Source organism: Portunus trituberculatus, chromosome 15 (genome assembly GCF_017591435.1).
Source record: "Portunus trituberculatus isolate SZX2019 chromosome 15, ASM1759143v1, whole genome shotgun sequence".
NCBI classification, from domain to species: Eukaryota; Metazoa; Arthropoda; class Malacostraca; order Decapoda; family Portunidae; genus Portunus; species Portunus trituberculatus.
This window is the reverse complement of record NC_059269.1, coordinates 10,483,629-10,505,113: the sequence shown is the minus strand read 5'-3', so window position 1 is coordinate 10,505,113 and position 21,485 is coordinate 10,483,629. Positions and strand designations below refer to the sequence as shown.

Genomic DNA, 21,485 nt, shown 5'->3' with positions numbered 1-21,485 from the left:
TCTATATAATCGCACGCTTCATTATACACTATTTCAGAGGTGATATTAATAAAGAATCGTTTCACTTCATAAAAAAAAAACGTTTCAACCTAAGAATCGATTTAGTGATTGAAGCCACAGGCGACAAAACAAAAAACAAAACAGGGAGAGGACAGCCACAGCGCGTAACCGAATGGAAGGAGGGCAGGCACCAGGCACAGGTTGAGTGCCGGGTAAGGGTGAGCATAGGATAGGATAAGCTGGGGTGGGAGAACCGTTCAGTGTGTCGTGATCAACGTGGGGGTGTCACCTGTCGCAGCGTCAAGGATTAGCGCCAGCACAGAACGATCGTACTGAGAGGTGTGGTAAGTTATATGCAAGTAAAATTGCCACTCACCTTTCCTCTTTCTCGTGTGAGTGTGTGTGTGTGTGTGTGTGTGCGTGTACTTTTGATAAGTGCATAAAAGACTGTGGTCATAAATGTTGAAATAATATGATGATTAAAAACTACAACACTAAGAAAACCTGTGTGTGGTGTGTGAAGGAAAGGTAAAGTCAGTTGTGTAGCAAGACAAACCCTTCCTTTCTAATGAATATTGCATCATGATAAAGCTGTCCCTACATCAGTCATAATAACCTTCTCATGAGCAAAGTCCAAACAAGTACAGGAAAAAATGGAAGCGGTAAGTGCGTGTGAAAGGGTCAGTCCACCTGCCGGCCGACTGTCCCCTAGAGGCCCTTCCTGCCGAGACGTCCGCGTCATACTACGCCACTTCACCTTTATTCACAAGGAGAGTTTGTATTCAGCAAAGGAGAGACACATTAAGTATTTCGGTCTTTTCTAATTTAATGGTGTGTCGAAATCATCAGGTGACACAAAGAATAATTGCTTTGTAATACGATAACAAACATAAACAGTGCGTCCCTTCAGGACCAAGACACATTTTCATATTCACTCTGCTTACTATTTGGTGATTTTATATAGTTTTAGAAACTTATGTGGAGATTAAAATAGTGAAGACTCTAGCCATCGATCTTATGACCTCCATAGACCCTTTGCAATGTCAATAAAATGGTCTAATCACATCCAAAAACTCATGGTATAAAAAAAAGTCCCAATACTGATAAGGGTTAAAGTACGTTTTCTGCTACCATTTCGTTTTTTTTTTTCTAGCAACCAGTCTATAAATAAATTTCCGTAATTCGAAGACAATATCCTGTAATGATCAGTGCGAGCGATACTTATTACATGGCGAGGGAGCGCGGCGGGCAGAGGTGGAGGTGACCGCAGCCTCAGGGGGGAAGGACTTGAATAATATATCACCTGTCAGCGTCCTCCCATAGGCCTGCTACGGAAGGCCTCCACAGAACAAGTTAGGTATCACGGGTACGTGGTTTAGCAATACGTTTTTAATATTTCTTTATATACGAGAAGAGCCAGCTAAGGGCAACAAAATATTGAAAAAAAGGCCCACTTGAATGCTGGTTCCCTAAGAGAAAAGTAGAATTAGCCAAAAGTGTGGAACAAATGTCTTGATTCCTCCCTCCTACGTGATACTTGACGTGGTGGCATAACTCTCAACACGTAAGAGTCAGGTTGTAAGGGATGTGTTGCAATGTATAAGCTCCATACACACGATTCGCTGCTCGAAACATTTACATCCAACTTACCCGTGTTGCATTTAAATTCTTCCTTCTCTGCCGGCTTCCCTCACTCTCTCACCACAGCATCTACCACCCCCCCCCCTCTCTCTCTCTCTCTCTCTCTCTCTCTCTCTCTCTATTCACCACCAGTCACATACACAACTTCCCTTTCTGTCCACTCGCCACCGTCATGACCAACAACACCATAATCTTCTCCCGATTCCCGTTAATACTCGTATCCTGCTCAGCGTGTTAAGTAAGGACACTAGTACGAGAAACAGTGCTTTATGTAAACAGTAGAGGAAACAGTGTTCTATCTATGTCGTGCTTCCATTACAGTAGTTTAACAAAAGTAACAGTTTGGACAGTAGATACGGTGCTTTGCCTCTGCCGTGCTTCCATTACAGCATTATAACATATGTAATAGTTTGGACAGTAGAGGAAACAGTGTTCTACCTCTGTCGTGCTTCCACTTCATAACAACTGACGGTCCACCCTCAAAGCACAAGTGGCATGTAACCTGTAACGCTAGACATACAATATTCACAGTCCTTCCTTCTCGTACAACCGTTAAGAGTTAAATGAATAAGATAAACCAATTCACATGAGAGCCTCAACATTGAAGACGCTGCCAATCTTAATGTGCAAATCTCATAAATACATATGCGACTGTCAAGGCGCTAATCGTATAAGGAAATCCGATAGGCAGAGTGATAGAAGTATTAATAAACAACAACAAAATTGCGTCGCCTTTCCATGTACGTTGGTGCTGCTTAACTTCCTATTCAAATCCAGAGCAACTTCTTATCATACTTATAACTTAGAGATTACAGCATACCTTCCAGCTATCCTTATTTATTACCACTAACAAGAGAGAGAGAGAGAGAGAGAGAGAGGAGAGAGAGAGAGAGAGAGAGAGAGAGAGAAGAGAGAGTGATGATAAAAGATCAGCCAGAAACAGTGATGATATAAAGGAAAAAAAGAATAAGAACAAGAAAAGGTAAAGAAGAAGACGATGATGATGATGATGACTAATTAGATGAATAATAATGATGGTGATGGAAAGAGAAGAAAGAAAGATAAAAAGATTCACGTTATCATTTATCTTCAGGCACCGCAGCCCATCACACTGCCATCCTGTCTACCTACACGCGTACTTCCACCAAGCTCCATACATCGACTCGCAATAAAGAAACACTTAGGTACTGATTTTCTCAATTATCAATGCATGTCGCCTGCATGTAATCTTTACGGCTGAAGAAACTCGAAGTCCAGTTTTCTGAAAACATTGAAGCATTCCTGTACATGAAAATTAGTTCAAATATTTTTCTTTGAGGAGGAAAAAATGGAGATATCACAAAATTATTTTATACAGAGCAAAAGGAAACTGTAAATGTGAAGAATATGATAAGATACTGAAGCAAGAAAAAGCTGGAGTTTAGTTAAGCCACCACACCCAAGCAAAGGGGCACAACAAGAAGGATCCGCCCTGCCAAGCTTACCACAGACAGGAACACACACACACACACACACACACACACACACACACACACACACACACACACACACACACACACACACACACGGCCCGGTAGCTCAGTGGTTAGAGCGCTGGCTTCACAAGCCAGAGGACCGGGGTTCGATTCCCCGGCCGGGTGGAGATATTTGGGTGTGTCTCCTTTCACGTGTAGCCCCTGTTCACCTAGCAGTGAGTAGGTACGGGATGTAAATCGAGGAGTTGTGACCTTGTTGTCCCGGTGTGTGGTGTGTGCCTGGTCTCAGGCCTATCCGAAGATCGGAAATAATGAGCTCTGAGCTCGTTCCGTAGGGTAACGTCTGGCTGTCTCGTCAGACACTGCAGCAGATCAAACAGTGAAACACACACACACACACACACACACACACACACACACACACACACACACACACACACACACACACACACACCGCGTAGTGTAGTGGTTAGCACGCTCGACTCACAATCGAGAGGCCCGGGTTCGAGTCCCGGTAAGCGGCGAGGCAAATGGGCAAGCCTCTTAATGTGTGGCCCCTGTTCACCTAGCAGTAAATAGGTACGGGATGTAACTCGAGGGGTTGTGGCCTCGCTTTCCCGGTGTTTGTTGTGTGTTGATGTGGTCTCAGTCCTACCCGAAGATCGGTCTATGAGCTCTGAGCTCGCTCCGTAATGTGGGAGACTGGCTGGGTGACCAGCAGGCGACCGAGGTGAATTAAACACACACACACACACACACACACACACACACACACACACACACACCTGCGCAGGACACAACCGCCGCACCGCACACGTATCTGTGTCATTATCACTGATGACATCCTACTTGTGTCAGTAGCTGGGTCACTGTAGGCCGTCCGTGCCGCGGGCGGTTCGATTCCTCTCTACGTTCCCCAATCTAATACTCTTTATCACGTACCAACACTGCTGCCTCAATTTTTTCTCCTTGTCCGCAACGGAACAAATGGTCCAGCGAACACTGAGAATTTCAATTGCACTCTCCCACTTCGTATGGGCAGTGGCTTACCCAATCGTGCTCCTACATAGGGTAAACGTGAGTGTACTCCCAAGTTACAATGTCATAACGGACAGGTTACTCACTCAGTTTTCATATCAATAACATAACTTTATTCACTGAAAGTTTATAAGCTATTTTAACGAATATAGCTGTTTCTTTTCATCTCCCAATTCAACAATGCATATCATAAATCTCTCATTGCATTCATTTTACGTATAACTAGAAGATGAGAAGAGTGCCTTACAATAACATTTTCAGAGATACTATTCCACTGATTATATTGAATACATATTTTGGTAGAAGTTCCATTGTCTGTTGCCATGAAGAAAATAGAACTTTTTGCACTTGGTAGCAGCGAGTGACGAAGATGGTCGTGGCCAGGTTTTGTTGCGATACACAGAGAAAGAAGTATAGTTAGTGGGTAGGCTGGGGCGGAAATAGATAGCCTTTGTAGGTAGTGGAATGGCAAGGAAGTACTGGCGGCTTAAATACCGTTGCTACTTAGCGGCCTCACAGAATAAACTCCACAAATTCAGTGTGTGTGTGTGTGTGTGTGTGTGTGTGTGTGTGTGTGTGTGTGTGTGTGTGTGTGTGTGTGTGTGTGTGTGTGTGTGTGTGTGTGTGTGTGTGTGTGTGTGTGTTTCATGCTCTCTCGAGTGGAAAAGTTTTTGAGAGTAACATATGTTTTTGTTTTCTGTTTGGCTTACTCTGCAAAAACAAGACTCGTGGAGAAACCCAGTAATGTGATTTTCGCTCTCCTTTATCTCGTGTTGGACTCTATCATCACGTGGGGGCCCATTAGTCGCAATAAAAAAAAAAAAAAAAAAAAAAAATAGGAGGGAAGTACTTTTCTTTACATCTTCAGCGATAACCTAATAATAAGTCTGAACCAGAATCATGACTAGGAAAGTTAACCCTCTATACTGAGAAGCATTTTTACCTCAGTATTTGGGTGTGATTAGACGATTTTATTTGCATTAGTAGGGGTCAGAAGATTAATGGCCAGAGTCTTCACTATTTTAATCCCCACATAAGTTCCTAAAGTTGTAAAAAATCACCAAATAGTATCCAGAATGAACATGAAAACGTGTTACGGTACTAAAGAGGTTAACGAAAGAAACTGCATTTGGCGTATATCTTCGTATATTTTTTCAGCGTTCGTCGTTTTTTGTGTGTCCAGTAATGAGGCATCTAGATCTACAATAGCAGGAGACGAACTCAAAAATTTGCACACATATTTCTTACCTGGACTTCTCAGATATCCCAAGTCGAAATAAACAAATTTCTTTTTATCATCTTTTATTTATGAAGCGCCTTAGAGCATGATCAAGACCAGCCAAGCGTTGTGCGACCCATTACGTCCCTCTGTACCACCTTGGTCCGTATCAAAAAACGCTGTGCTCTCTCCCCACGACTATTTTCTAAGGCCACAGAGATGATTAGCGGGATTTTCAAGAGTGTTTCTCCAGTTAATAATGTAGAAATCTTGTCACTCTGCGTCTAGAACCATAAAAACACCTAAAAAAAAACTAGTGTCAATTTAAATAAAGACTTTTGAACATAGTGGAGGTGAAGCACAGATGTGATTGAGAACACAAGCCTTTATCTGACCACGGTGGACACAATTTCCTACGTAGTAAGTTAACCGCACAACTGACATGCCATTCTTCGCTGTGTGTCCCTTAACGAACCCTGCTCCTCTACGTAATCAACCGTCAGCAGATATTTCACTACCACAACGTTAAGCATGATTGAGATCTGATGATAATATAAAGCGCATATAATTGACCCCCTGCTGACTCAACCCTGGGGCATAAGTGACCTAGAATGATGGAGGCAGGGGTGGGATGGGTGAGGAGAGGCCAGGCTGTACCAGGTGAGGGCAAAGAGGTACGAATGAGTCTTGTTTCATAGGCCGGGACTTATTAGAGCGGGCAAAGCAGAGCAGATGAGAGCAGGCAGGGAAAGCGGCAGTGGGTAGGTCTGTAGGGGAGCAGAAGGGCAAGGCAAGTAAGAACACCTGCGACATGACACCTCAGGCACTCAACATGTTTCTAAAATCGTAGAGTGGAGGCTGAGAATTGTCCCTTCCATAATGACGAAGAGTGAAAATAGGGATACTCACAAGAATTGGCACACACACACAAACAAACACACACACACACACACACACACACACACACACACACACACACACACACACACACACTCATAGGTGATAGTGTAAGTATGAATCGTATAGCGAACACGTGAAGAGAAGTTGTTGTGGAGATAATGGTGGTGGTGGTGGTGGTGGTGGTGGTGGTGGTGGTGGTGGTGGTCCATAATGTAAGGAGTAGATAAGGTTACTGTAAGGGAACCAGTTGAGCAGGGTGATCGTGAACTCTTCCGCCACAAAGTCGTTTAGCCTGCCACCCAGCAAGTCAGGGAATAAGCCACTAGTCAATAAGCCAATCAGTCAGCCAGTCAGTCAATCATTCAGCCATCTATCTAGCGAATCAGCCAGTCAGTCAGCCAGTCACTCGGTCAGTCAGCCATCTATCCAGCCAATCAGCCAGTCAGTCAGCCAGTCACTCAGTCAGTCAGCCATCTATCCAGCCAATCAGCCAGTCAGTCAGCCAAACACAAGGAAGTACAAGAAAAGAGAGAATATCATTGTTTATCAGTGAGAGGAATGAAAGAGAGAAGATAATTGTGGATTCCTGCATTAATAAGGTGGACAGAATAGAGAGTAGAGAGTCTTGTACAGCGAAGAAAAAGGAAGACAGGCTTGTACTAAGGAACGACGAGCGACAAGGCAAAAAAAAAAGCGCCAGAGTTTGTTTTTATATGTGAAGAAGTTTGATAATATGTTAAGGATATCGTGTTCTTATTCCTCGTGCCAATGGAGACGCTTCTCTTTGAGGTCAGAAGCATCTTTCTCTTTCTCAGCTTCTCTCGACCTGACCACACCCATTCTCACCCACACGCCCTAATTTCACCGTCCTTGTTTTCTCCTTCTCCCTCCCTCTCTCTCTCTCTCTCTCTCTCTCTCTCTCTCTCTCTCTCTCTCTCTCTCTCATTCCTTCTTAGATGAAAGTGCACTGATTTATTCAGCTAATGGTCTTGCTGATGCATCTGTCAAGGAGTCAAGATGCTTAGACCTGAAGGAGCTTTGCAACTTTCTCCATTACGCTGATTCATGATAGTGTTTACTGCCCATTGAAGAGTAAACACATAGGGAAAAATAAAATGACAATAGATCAACTAATTGTCTGTATGTAGCATGGCAATGGTCTTAACCCCTTCAGTACCATGACGCATTTCCATCTTCATTCTGCTTACTATTTGGTGATTTTATACAGCTTCAGAAATTTACGTGGGGATTGAAATAGTGATGAGTAGCCACAGACCTTTCCTAATCTAAATAATATCTTCCAATCCCTCCCAAAACTCGTGGTAAAAAAATGCGTTCAAGTGCTGAAGGGATTAAAGCTTGTAATGACTCTATCTAGCAAAATACCTCTAATGCGTAGTGTAGAATTTATTGGTTTCTTAAAGTCTCTATGTGCGTTTTCAATCCACACCCCCGACAAAAAAAAAAAAAAAAAAAAAAAATTCGTGTATCTCCAATTAGATTAAGGATTGCGGACGAGCTTAAACTTCTGACCTTTCTCATTTTAGTTGTCCCTGTAAGGCTCACAATTAAAGATAACCAAGAGTCACTATCAACGTGGCTGCCTCAGTGTCTGGATTATCAAAGACCTTCCTCTCGCCTGTACAGACAAAGGAGAATACAAATATCCTTAACATGAGATAATCGAAATGGAAAGCAATGAAAAAGTATACGACATTTCCGCATCTCGCACCACGCCATCCCAATCATAACGTTTCCCTGACACAACTCACGCCTGGAGTCCACGCAAAACCTTAACATCCTGGTTGCCTCCGCGTACTGTCAGCAACGCCTTGGTGTGTGCATTATCATTCGCCCGGTACGTTGCTTTGAACCTGCCTTAAGCGTAAAACCTGTTTAAGAAAATATAGGAAAAAAATCTGCCCATCACATGCTGAGTAATGGTCCCCTTCCTCCTAATGGTCTTGTACTGCTTCTATTTTTAACCTCTTCAGTACTGGGACATATTTTTACCTTGAAATTTGTGTACAGTTAATTGACATTAGAAAGGGTCTATGAAGATCAAGAGATTAATGACCACAGTCTCACTAATTTAATCCTCCACATATGTTCTGAGGATGTTTAAAATCACCAAAGGAATGAATATGAAAACGCGTCATGGTACTGAAGTGGTTAAGGCACGTGCGTTACATAAACACGTTCATATTTACTGACAAATACCAATACCGACACAATGGTGGCGATGACAGAAACCTGAGACACAAGATAGCTATGGGCTTACGCCTCTTGTTCAGGTGGGAAAGGCGGATTTCCCGGTGCTTATGTAAGACGAACACATGAAGAGTAAGGGAGAGGTAAAAAACCTGTTCAGGCTCTCAAGGCCGACATAGAAGCGCCTGCTCCGTATGTGTCCAGTGATACGGCGTAGGTTAATGGCCCGTGTGATGCAGAAAAAGAGGAGACATGAGACAGAAGAAGATTTGATTATGGGAGAAAGGAACAAGAAATTAATCGACATGGAGATGCAGGCAGGCGGTCAGAAAGTAAAATGTGGAAAGTCTGAACTAAAGATATAGAAAGTGCAGACAGTGAGGCGCAAGGATGAGAGGAAATCAAATGCTTGAGTGAAGGAAAAGAAAAGTAAGGGTAAAGGGCAAGCATGAGAGCAAAAATCAAGCAGAAGAAGGAAGAATGAGAAAGTGAAATATGAGCAAGACAAGACGCAGACAGTGAGAAGGATGAGCAAGGAGAGAGAGAGAGAGAGAGAGAGAGAGAGAGAGAGAGAGAGAGAGAGAGAGAGAGAGAGAGAGAGAGAGAGAGAGAGAGAGAGAGAGAGAGAGAGAGAGAGAGAGAGAGAGAGAGAGAGAGAGAGAGAGAGAGAGAGAGAGAGAGAGAGAGAGAGAGAGAGAGAGAGAGAGAGAGAGCAATAATAGAACAAACCTGTTATACCACCCTCTTTAAACCTACACCATTTCCTATCGCCAGTGAGTAGCAAATTTGATCATCCAATGCCCCTAAAGTGGCTTAAATGTAATATCTTGAGCACCTTTCCCCGCCTTTAAACACGCTTATCTCCCCCTCCTATGCTATTAACGATCGCCTCTCAGCCCACCGCCCTTCCAATACATACTCTGTAATTCCACCAACCCAAGGGCAAGAAGAGTTCATTACTAGGCAGGTCAGGTCTGAAATATGCTACCTCTGTCCTTCTTACTACCTTCCTGTAAGCCGCCTAGATTGTATCGTAGTAAACTTTATCACTTGTTCTCTCTCTCTCTCTCTCTCTCTCTCTCTCTCTCTCTCTCTCTCTCTCTCTCTCTCTCTCTCTCTCTCTCTCTCTGTATGTCTGTCTGTCTCGGTTCATTTATGTTCTTTAACTGTAGGAAACTTGTCATGTCACGATCGGTAAAAATGTTGCATAGGTTGGGATGGCATGGGGTGGATTGTTGTGGCCTTGTTTATTTTCATATTACAAAACAAAGATAATAAAGACAATATCTAATTATATTTCTCTCAAACTAAATAATCGTAATCGCAAATAAGTCAGTCAAAAGATAGTAGATATTTTCAGCGATAGAAAAACAAAAGACTGCATTAAATTGTGGGATGTAAGAATTCACCCTCAAAGCAAATTCCAGTTCATTAAGAGCAACGTCAGGCGGCCACCACACGCCATCTCCGTCACCACGAAACTAACGGGGAGAGGCGAGAGAAGACCCTCCCTATGCTGGACACCCTCTGGCCCACCCGTATAAAAACCAGAAAGGTCTGGTCTCCTTTAACCCGACACGTACCCCAGGTGGAGCGAACGCCGTCCAATCACAACGAAGGAGTATTGAGAAAAAGTATTCTCATTGGTGAACGATTCGTAGGGAGAGCACACTGATAGGTAGAAACGAGGTCTCAAAGGTAAAGTTGTATATGATCCACAAGTTTTGGCACCGAGTTGCTAGGAAGCCAATGTACTTGTGTGTTTTATCAGTGAGTTTAAATTATTGAGTACATGAGTGGCAAATGTGCTACTTTTTTCCAAGCACGTGCAAACGTGATCTCCCTCGGTCAAGGACGAGTGGGAGCTGAGTCTGGTTTAAAACCTCTGGCACAACATACGGCCCACTGCCGACCGGCCTGCTCACAAGAAGTCCACCCGGTTCTTGGATCGCGCCAGTCTCCCGCCTGACCTCGTTCTGGATAGAGCAGAAGAACGTCTCCCTGAGTGTAAAGCGACGGTGTGCTAGGTAAAAGACGTGCACGAAATGGAAACACATCAAAGTGAATTTGTTCCTGATGAACGATAGTGAAAATGAAGACATGCTGGAAGGTGGACACAAGGACTGTACTCTCCGCCAAGTAAGTACTAGTACTAGTACATCTCTGGTGTTAAATTGGAGTAACACACTAGCAGTTAAGGTGGAGGCGGGAACCCGTGAACAGTGATACCATTGCGGCGCTGGTCAAACATTACCACAAGAAACACCACTGAAAAATAACTCTAAAGGCAGGTGTGTTAATTAAAACAACCGTCATTGCCAATTCATTAGTATTTCTGCTACTAATACTAATAATAGTAATAAATAATAATGATGATGATAATAATAATAACAAAAATAATAAAAATAATAATAATAATAATAATGATAATAATAATAATAATAATAATAATAATAATAATAATAATATTATTATTATTATTATTATTATTATTATTATTATTATTATTATCATTATTATTATCATTATTATAAATAAACGACAATACGAATATCAGTGTATTCTTGAGGTACAGGTTGTTGCGTAACTGAGTTCCCAGAGACAAAAGGTCCTCATTTAGCGAGTATTTACATATGTTATCTGTTGAGCCTTAGGGAGGAGGAGCGGTGACCATGCTGCTGTGAAAAGAGCGCTAACCCTTGATGAAAAGATTAGCCGTCACACCAATTCTTCGAGGCATGGGGTGGGAGGTTCCTCGCTTCAGTGGGTCCAGTAGGTCAGGAGCAACCCGTCCACCATCCAGGTTAAGCAGGTCAGACCAAACTGCTCGTGTTAAAAATGATGATTAATGAAAGCAAACGTCGTTCACCGATACCTGACAAACAAGTAGGTTTTTTTGTGGCTGTTAAAAGAAGAATTCGAAAAAAAAAAATATCGAGAGTAATAATCTTTAACTTATTATTTTCTTAATTTCCTCCACCAGGGCCCATTTCACGAGGACTGCAGTGTCACCTACACAAATATATACATTACGACGTGGCTCCTGTTACCAAGAAGTGAGCGGTTTTTACACGGAGATTTTTCTTTTAATCTTATCACCACCACATGTTAACACTTCTGCTTTCATTTCTACTCAGTAACCTGTGTTTTGCTTATTCTGGGACAGACCGTTGCCATCACGATGGAAACACAAATGTTTAAATATATATTTTTTTTTCAATCAAAGCAGAAAGTTCATTATAATCTTACCAATATGAATTAATATACATACATACATACACACACATTTGTATAGTGTATAAATGGACAGATAGACAGATAAACAGATAGATAGATAGATAGACAGATACATAGATAGACAAAGATACATAGATAGACAGATACATAGATAGAGACAGACAGAGAGACAGACAGCTAGCTAGATAGATAGATAGATAGACAGAGACAGACAGACAGACAGACAAATAGACAGATAGATATACCCCATAAGCATTTCTGAAGTAACTGAGAGTGGCTGGTGGCTGGTTGACCGGTGCCTCCTGCTGCACACACATAGATTATCACAAGGATCATCTGTAAGCAGTCAATGTCAATGTGATGTACGAGATCCACGTCGCCATTATTCCCTTAATGTGCCAAACTATCTTACTATATTTGTGCTGGTGTGTGTGTGTGTGTGTGTGTGTGTGTGTGTGTGTGTGTGTGTGTGTGTGTGTGTGTGTGTGTGTGTGTGTGTGTGTGTGTGTTTGCACTGAGACTATCATACCATACTTGTGCTAGTGTGTGTGTGTGTGTGTGTGTGTGTGTGTGTGTGTGTACCATGAAGAGGTGAGACTTGCTTGTCCAGATAGCACTCAGAGCGACACAGGGAAAGAACTTTATTAACCCCTTCAATACTGGAACACATCTTTACCTTCATATTTGTGTACGATTAGACGATTTCATTGACATTAGGAACGGTCTATAGAGGCCAAAAGATTAATGTCTAGAGTCTTCACTATTTCAATCCCCCAACATGAGTTTCTGAAGCTGTACAAAATAAACACATAGTAAGCAGAGTGAGTATGAGAAGACGTAATGGCACTAAAGGGGTTAATCAAGATAAAAGGATGATATACATACTCTTGAATTACTACTACTACTACTACTACTACTACTACTAGCACTATTTTTACTAGTACTACATCTACTACTATTACTACAACAACTACTACTACTACTACCAATAATAATAGTAAAAATAACAATAAATGTCCATGCTTTATTAAAAGATCCACGAATTCTTAAAGTGAAGGCACGACAACAATTCCAGATAACATTAGTAAAGCCATAAGTCTCCACGTTAAGTAGCTCCTGCGATCCTCTCCGCCAGACGTGATCCTTTATCATTATGTTCCATTGTTTCCATACCTTTCATTTGTTATTCCGATCTCCCTCCGTCATAAAAACACGTCGGTATGCCATTCTCTCTCTCTCTCTCTCTCTCTCTCTCTCTCTCTCTCTCTCTCTCTCTCTCTCTCTCTCTCTCTCTTCCTCTGCCCATTGTATCAGAACACAGGAACATGTTGGCTTCACTCTCTTGATACTGAAGATAACTACTCTCTATCCATAATGATGAAAATAATAATAATAATCGACAACATTTCCCAAGTTTAGCAGAAGTATAATGCCTGAGGGAACGAAAACAGCACGTACTGTATGTATATGAGACGACGTAGCGTAATTCGTTGTATAGTGGCATGAAGTAGAGTCGAAAGTTAGTGATCCACATAGCAGAGTCAATGAAAAAACCTAATTGTTCCTCTGAGCGGGAATGTAAGTCATATGAATACTGCTAAATACATCACGACCTAACTTGCAGGTAATAGTAATAAAATCCAATGGGGTAGTGTAGCAGATATTAAGAGGAAAAGAAAGGTACGATGAATGAGTGTGGGAGAAAAGGCAATAAACTAGTTCTTTCCCACAGCACACCGTAATGGGTTCAAGGAAGGGTGCAGAATGCCAAGGGAGCTCAGACGCGTTCCAGAGACGAAACTGGGTGAAGGGAGAGCTGGAGGCAGTGTGTTCATGTTTGGTATTCTGCTCCGTCCTGGGAAAAACTCAATGACTGTATTTCTCCACGAGGACTTCACGCCTTCAGTATTGGAAAGCATTTTTATCATGAATTGTTTGTGATTAGACAATTTTATTTACATTAGGAAGGATCTATGGAGGTATGAAGATTAATGGCCAGTCTTTTCACTATTTTAATCCCCACATAAGTTTCTGAAGCTGGATAAAATCACCATAGTAAGCAGAATGAATAAGAAAACGCGCCATGGTACTGAATGGGTTAAAGTGATTACGTGAAACATATATTTGGTAACGCTGTACAGTACTGTCGCTCTCTATAGCTGCAGAGCTTTGTGGGACGTGGTGTAAGGTGGGTGTATGGTCTCAGTCTCTTAACAATGAGTTTAAATCAGTAAGGAAGGAAAGGTCATGGTGTCAGTACAGGTGAGTCGTCTCTGGACCGCCAAAGTTACTATTTTTCTATCTAAATTCCGTTAGTTGCTTTTATTTTTGTCTTTTGTTTTCTCTTTCTTTTGCAACGTCATGTTTCGATATCACAGGCAACGATCATTACGTGAGGTGAAAAGAAGACACCTTTCTTTCCCACCGTTTCTACGACGCTGTGTCTTTTAGCTCACCAATTGTACCTTTGTTATTCTTAATGGCCTCCTACCAACACACAACCAATCATCTTTTCCCTCGACCCTAAAATGACCATACTAATAATAGTGTTTCTCTCTCTCTCTCTCTCTCTCTCTCTCTCTCTCTCTCTCTCTCTCTCTCTCTCTCTCTCTCTCTCTCTCTCTCTCTCTCTCTCTCTCTCTCTCTCTAATTACCAATAAATCCTTCACCATCTAGGATATCTGGAATTCGTGTCTATCATGTGTCGTTTGGGTCACTACAGCCTCTCCTGCCAGTTCTCTACTTTCCTCATTATCGCGGAATTTCGTCCCTCCCGTTACTCCAAAGTTTTTGTGAGGCTCCTGAACCTATTACCTCATTCCTTTGTGTACGGATATAACAATCGCTTATCTCCCTACATCCGATTATTGAGCCTGAGGCAAGAACAGGAAGAATGCACAAAAAGTACAAGGTGATTGTGAGAACAGTAATTTGAGATTCACTCGTGTCTTGGTACTATTCAAGTTGTATGGAGACGGTCCTTTTGCGGTTAAAGGTCCACTTCTTCTGGGCTTTTACGTCCTCTGATAAGTTTAAGAGTGAATTTAGCTATAATTAGAGGGAAACCTCTCTCTCTCTCTCTCTCTCTCTCTCTCTCTCTCTCTCTCTCTCTCTCTCTCTCTCTCTCTCTCTCTCACACACACACACACACACACACACACACACACACATATATATATATATATATATATATATATATATATATATATATATATATATATATATATATATATATATATATATATATATATATATATATATATATATATATATATACTTGCTTTCTAAATCTTTCCGGTTTCTGGTCTGATGAATTGTATTTTTAGCTTTTCAATTTTTTTTTTTTTCTTTTCTTTCAAGTGGCAATTCGTTTTATATTTCAAATAAGCGAAACAGATTTAAGTGAATGCCCGACATTTAAGAATTGTAATCAAAACTGACTGCAGAGGATTGGATGAAGGAATAATGTGTGTGTCTTTGCGTTCATTCAAGTCAACGCACTCCTGCATTAACGTCCAAGCATTACTCACAAACTAGCCACAGCTTTATTTACTTTTGCACCCATTTCGTTGTAACTTTTTTTCTCGCCCTCCACGTCCTCCACGTTGAGGGAAGCCTTCCCCGGTGGATCCTCGGAAAATAGCAGCTGGCCACCTCACCGCAGACCGCCTTTGGGTAGAAGGGTACAAACGCTGCATGAGTCGAGATCAGGAAAAACCAGACCAAGAATATCATAAAACTAACGCACACATCTTCGCGTTTCGATAATGTATTGTGCAAAGTTTCCTATTTCGGTGTTCATCGGACTATGTTACAATTTAGTGTAAAAGTTGGAGAAAGAAACCATCTACAATATTTCTGAAATGATCCACCTTGAAAGTCATGCAGGGCGGAGACGTTCCACTTTGATGATTACACTGCCCTTGAACTCCAACTTGGAAAAAAAAATGACAATTAAAAAAAAGAGCAATGCGTTCTTACACTTAGCCAAAATGTGGGCGCCAAATTTTTCGTCCAGTATTATAATTTTAGCTTCAGAAAACTCAACGATATTTTGTTTTTGTGCCATGGTGTGTCCGCTCTCATATGTTTTTTTTGGCTCCTCCGGACGGGCGCGGCACCGTTAGCCACACCCACAGTACGGAAAAAGATGGCAATATTGATTCCCTATACATGACAAGCCATTCTTTATAATCATTGCTTTGACGAAAGGCGCACTGTCTTTGTACGTGGCGATGGTGAGGATGCTAAGAATGAGTAGAAAAGGGTATAGGAAGGAAGAAAGAAAAAAATAATGACTAAGTAGTAGTAAAAAAACAATGGTACTATTATTATTATTATTATTATTATTATTAGTAGTAGTAGTAGTAGTAGTAGCAGCAGCAGCAGTAGCAGCAGCAGCAGTAGTAGTAGTAGTAGTAGTAGTAGTAGTAGTAGTAGTAGTAGCAGCAGTAGTAGCAGCAGCAGTAGCAGTAGCAGCAGCAGCAGTGGCAGCAGCAGTAGCAGTAGCAGCAGTGCAGTAGTAGTAGTAGCAGTAGTAGTAGTAGCAGCAGCAGCAGCAGCAGCAGCAGCAGTAGCAGTAGTAGTAGCAGCAGCAGCAGCAGCAGCAGTAGTAGTAGTAGCAGCAGCAGCAGTAGCAGTAGTAGTAGTAGCTGTGGCAGTAGCAGTAGCAGTAGCAGTAGTAGCAGTAGCAGTAGAAGTAGCAGTAGCAGTAGTAGCAGCAGCAGAAGTAGTAGTGGTAGAATCTGTGTTTTATATTCCTTGAGTATGAGGAAGAGCTACAAAAAGAGACAGTGGCAGAGGTCTGGAAACTCGTCTCTTGGGAACTTTTTACTTCATGCGTAATAAAAAGAAGCTAAATGGGTTTATCTCAATTTCTTTTTATATTCTGTACACTCCTTGTAGGTTTGGCTTCCCTCACTTCTGAACTAACTAACACTATCACGTGACATCCTCCTCCTCCTCCTCCTCCTCCTGCTCTTCATCATCATCATCGTCATCACCATCTAAGCCTTTTCAATCTCTCTTTTCAAACAAACGATATGATTTAACTCTGTATGGAGTCACTAGAAGCATTCGTATCCTTCATTAACCCCTTCAGTACCATGACGCGTTTTCACATTCATTCTACTTACTATTTGGTGATTTTATACAACTTCAGAATCATATGCGGGGATTAAAATAATGAAGACTGTGGCCATTAATCTTCTGACCCCCATGGACCCCGGCTAATATATATAAGATCGTCTAATCGTACACAAATCTCAAGGTAAAAATGCGTCCCAGCACTGAAAGAGTTAACGTGGTGCCAGTACATTCAGTTTTATATATTGTTCATGTGATCGGCAAATACCAGCTCTCACTTATAAACAAAGGAAAATATAAAAGTCAAAGCAGTGAGCAGTCTCCTTCATACATATATACATAAGGAAAAGAAAAATGGAGATTAGGTTTGAGTCAGATATAAAAAGCATGTCTCACCAGCATCGACACTAACAGACCTCACCAAACTATCATAAACATAATTTTCAAGCGACATTATCACCGAACAAGCTGCATTACATTATACACACATGAAGGCAGTTTGTCGCAAGGCAGCTCCAAAGATAGCGGTGCAGTGCTTGGGATCTGAATACTCACTGTGACGGGGGGCATTTTAGGTTATTATAATCCTCACTTGTTACAATATTGACGCTGAATTTATGACGCACCTCGAACAAGAATGAAGGTTCAAAGGAGAAATAAGTCAAGAGTACTACAAACAAGATCACTTCCTCTCACAAAAGTAATGCTAAATGAGGTCGAGAAACACAAGCCGCCTCCCTTCCTGGCACGAGACATAAAAACGCCTTGAACAAGAAGATAGATTTATTACCCAGCGTTTCCGGATGCATCTGTTCCTGGGAGGGGAGATTTGTACTTGCTGCAGAGTTGCTTCAATGATAGACGTGATGGGAAGACAAGGGAGGTATAGGGTGACACGTCAAGGCTCTCAGAAATATCTAAGAAATCTGCCTCACGTTTCAACATACTTGCTTACTTATAGTGGAGTTATTGGAGTTTGGATATTGAAATGTGTTTATGTAAAAGGAAATGGACAAAAAAATACGTGTGGTCAGCAGATCCCCAGTGGTTTCTACCTTTAGCCCCTTCAGTACTGGGACACATTTTTACCATGAAATTTGTGTACAATTAGACAATTTTCTGAAGCTGTAGAAAATCACCAAATAGTAACTAGAATGAATATGGAAACGCGTAATGGTACTGAAGGGGTTAAAACAACGATTGCTCTTGGCTTTTAACTATGAAACGTGTTCTATTGGGTTGAATATTCAACCACAAACTATGCATATTAATTCGTACCACATAAGTAACGTAAGGCTCATACTTATACAACCTCGAATCTTGTTATTTTCCTAGTCTTTACCTCCGTAACAAAAGGCAGCCGCTGCACGAGAAAGTTTAACCACTGATCTAGAGCAAACAGGCAGCTACTCGCTACTCCAGGACCGGTTCCCTACCACACAGCTCCCGCTCATACTCCTACCTGAAGTGACCAATGTTGGTACAAACTGCTCGTATTTTCTGGAGGTGTTTTGCCTAATTTCAGCTTGTTTACAAGTTTTCCTATCAGAACACTAATACGTGTAGTACAATACATCTCTTCACTGAAGCAGGCAGTCTAATTATCATAAAAGAAACATTAAAGAACAAGTGTACAAAAGAGGAACATTTGATGATGTTGGCACAAACGGCGCAATCATGATAATATACGAAGTTTCCTTCCCTCAGGCCAGGGAAGAAGAAACGAGGTATGACTCAAAACATTATCATAAGGAAAACCACGCCAGAAATGCTGTGTTGAGGTGAGTCGAAAGGTTACCGTACAAGTGTTGAAGTCAAGTTTCTATCACAGACTTGTATAGACGGCCGTATTCGTCACATCTTGTCTTAGAAGTGCTTGGCAAAGAAGACAGAGAGGGAGGAAGCTGCAAATACCCACAAACACAGTGTCCGTTCTTCCAGGAATCGAATGGAATTGACTTGTATAGTCTCTCAAGGGATCATGAATAGGAGACATGTAATTACAAGGAAGAGTAAAGGAAGAATGAGAGTTTTAGCCCCTTCAGTACTGAGACGCATTTTTACCATGAGATTTGGGTATGATTAGACGATGTTATTTACATTAGGAAGAGTTTATGAAGATCAGAATATTAATGGCCAGAGTCTTCACTATCTTAATCCCCACATAATCTTCTGAAGTCGTTTAAAATCACTAAATAGTAAGAATGAATATGAAAACATGTCATGGTACTGAAGAGGTTTCAGAATAATAATGATATACGGATGAAAGCAAAAATCAGATGAATATCAAGACGAGAGAGAGAAAGAGTGAAAGCACTTCCACTGAGACAAACAGTTGGTCAGAGGAGTGGAGTGGGTGGAAGTGAAAATGAAGCCTGTGTCCGCGAGTGTTAAGAGGTGAAGCAGCACAGAAAGGTGGAGTTACCACTTTTTGTTTCCAAAATAGAGGTCATAACTGTGTGTATCTAGAAGCTATTGGTAAATGCCGTGATTTATATGTAATCAAACGAAATTTACAAAACGGCCGGTATATTTATTGAACTAATATTAATTCTATATCGGACTGTTTTGTTTCCTTTCAGTATTATCTTCGAACACGAAATATTCAGTAGGAAGAGAGTATGTAGTGTTAAACTCCCTTATAAGACACTCATTATTAAGATCTAAAAAGGGCAGTTCTGTTTTGTTTTTCCTACTCTTCACAATTTTTTTTTTAATATGCACTTACAGACACAAAAACACACAAACACACACACACACACACACACACACACACACACACACACACACACACACACACACACACACACACACTGCTTCAACATAATGGCATTTCCGGTAAACTGTAGAGAGTTGGTACAGACAATGGTGACTCATTTAATGGGCAAGAAAGTGCGCTCCACCTTCTGTCCCGTCTCGCTTCCCAGTCATGCAACCACTCCGGATGCTACACTCCAGCGCAGACTTTTTAGCTAATCTTAACCTACAGTGCCTCAGAGCCTCTCCCGTTCACCACCCACACCACACAAGGCCAGTATCGTGCTGGAGGAAAAAGGGCGTGGAAACAGAGACTTTTTAGCTAATCTTTCCCTACAGTGCCTCAGAGCCTCTCCCGTTCACCACCCACACCACTCTAAGCCAGTATCGTGCTGAGTGACAAGGGTGCGGAAACAGGACACAGTGCGACTCGACGAGAGGACACAATTATTAGGTAGAGATGTTGAGTAGACAATGCAGATTATTCCAGCTACATGCCAGAATCAATTGTAATATTATCAGAATTTAGGTATTTATAAGATCAATTTCGGATACTATAAAAAGAACACCGTGGATGGAAGTAAAAGATATAAAAGACAAAAGCAGAGGGAAAGCATAGCGTGATGCGACGGAACGAGAAAGACCAAAGAACCTGCAAAAAAGTCTGTGATGCGGTACCTCTGTGCATCACGAACCTGGAGGAGGATGAACTGCAGGTCCTCAAGCATCACGAAAGTGGGGCCGGGCCGGTGGAGGGATCCTAGCCACCCCGTGACGGTAGAACGCCCTCCTCCCTCCACCTGAGCCGCCCCCTTCCCCATCCCACCCCTCCCTGACACACATAGCCTCTCCTCGCTACACAAACGTACTATCTTAACACTGCAGAATTTTGTACGGGAAAGCACATACTTGCATTCACTTCTGGCTCGCTTTATCACTTTACACAAATGTTTACGCACCATTATAAGATTTTTTTCTCGTATTTTTCCAAGGCATCTCCTACCATCTTACGCGTTGAGGAGAGTAGCAGTTGGGTATTGTTTTATTGTAATCATCCTCATTCTCTCTCTCTCTCTCTCTCTCTCTCTCTCTCTCTCTCTCTCTCTCTCTCTCTCTCTCTGTATTGGCTTAACGTTCCTCTTGTCTGGTCAATGCATGATACAAACTCTTCTCAGGTCACGACTCCCTTAGTTCCCAGTGGAGCGTCGTTTCTATTGATGATAATGGGCACATAAAGAACAAATGTGGCGCAGGACTACATGGTGGCGTTCCTCTGTCATAATCTGTCATTGGAAGAAGGGAAAAGATACGATCAGGTGACCAAGCGTGACTAATAAATGCCAGGGGTCTGCCTCCAGCTAAATAGTTCCCATGTACACACACACACACACACACACACACACACACACACACACACACACACACACACACACACACACACACATACACACTGGCTGGGTGATCAGCAGGCGACCGAGGTGAATTACACACACAAAGGTCACCACACGCGTCCTTGCATATGTGTGTGCACGATGACAACGTGATCTAGCCAATTCGAAACGTTCTCAACGGGGATAGTAATTATTTCTCTCTCTCTCTCTCTCTCTCTCTCTCTCTCTCTCTCTCTCTCTCTCTCTCTCTCTCTGGTGGGGATGGGATGTACGGGAGAGAGTGAGCAACAGGGAGTGGGAGTGAGAGGCAACTAGTGTGACCAGCAGGACTGCTGGAGTCCATAGAGGCGGCAGCCCTCAGCGCCACTCCGCCACACCTCAGCCCAGTTCTCGTGGCGGAGCGTGATGAGCACAGAGCCGCCCAGTCGGAAGTCGGCAGTCGGTGACGGTGATTTCTCGGCGTCAGACCGTTAGCTCCCGCCTCCTGCCGCCGTGGAGGAGCGCTGTGCGGCGGAGGATGGTGTGTGTGGC

General features: G+C 42.2%; 1 protein-coding gene across 4 annotated transcripts in view; it reads left to right on the top strand.

Moving 5' to 3' along the window:
* Positions 1 to 201: 201 nt before the first annotated feature.
* The window catches only part of LOC123504136, a 56,930-nt gene continuing 35,646 nt past the window's right edge, over positions 202 to 21,485 (top strand). The window contains exon 1 of one of the 4 annotated variants that reach the window (XM_045254458.1): positions 202 to 344. The gene's annotated coding sequence lies outside the window, so the exon portion shown is untranslated. Of the gene's footprint in view, positions 345 to 10,400; positions 10,624 to 21,485 lie in introns of those variants that run through there. The other 3 variants (XM_045254460.1, XM_045254462.1, XM_045254459.1) reach the window with 3 other exon arrangements.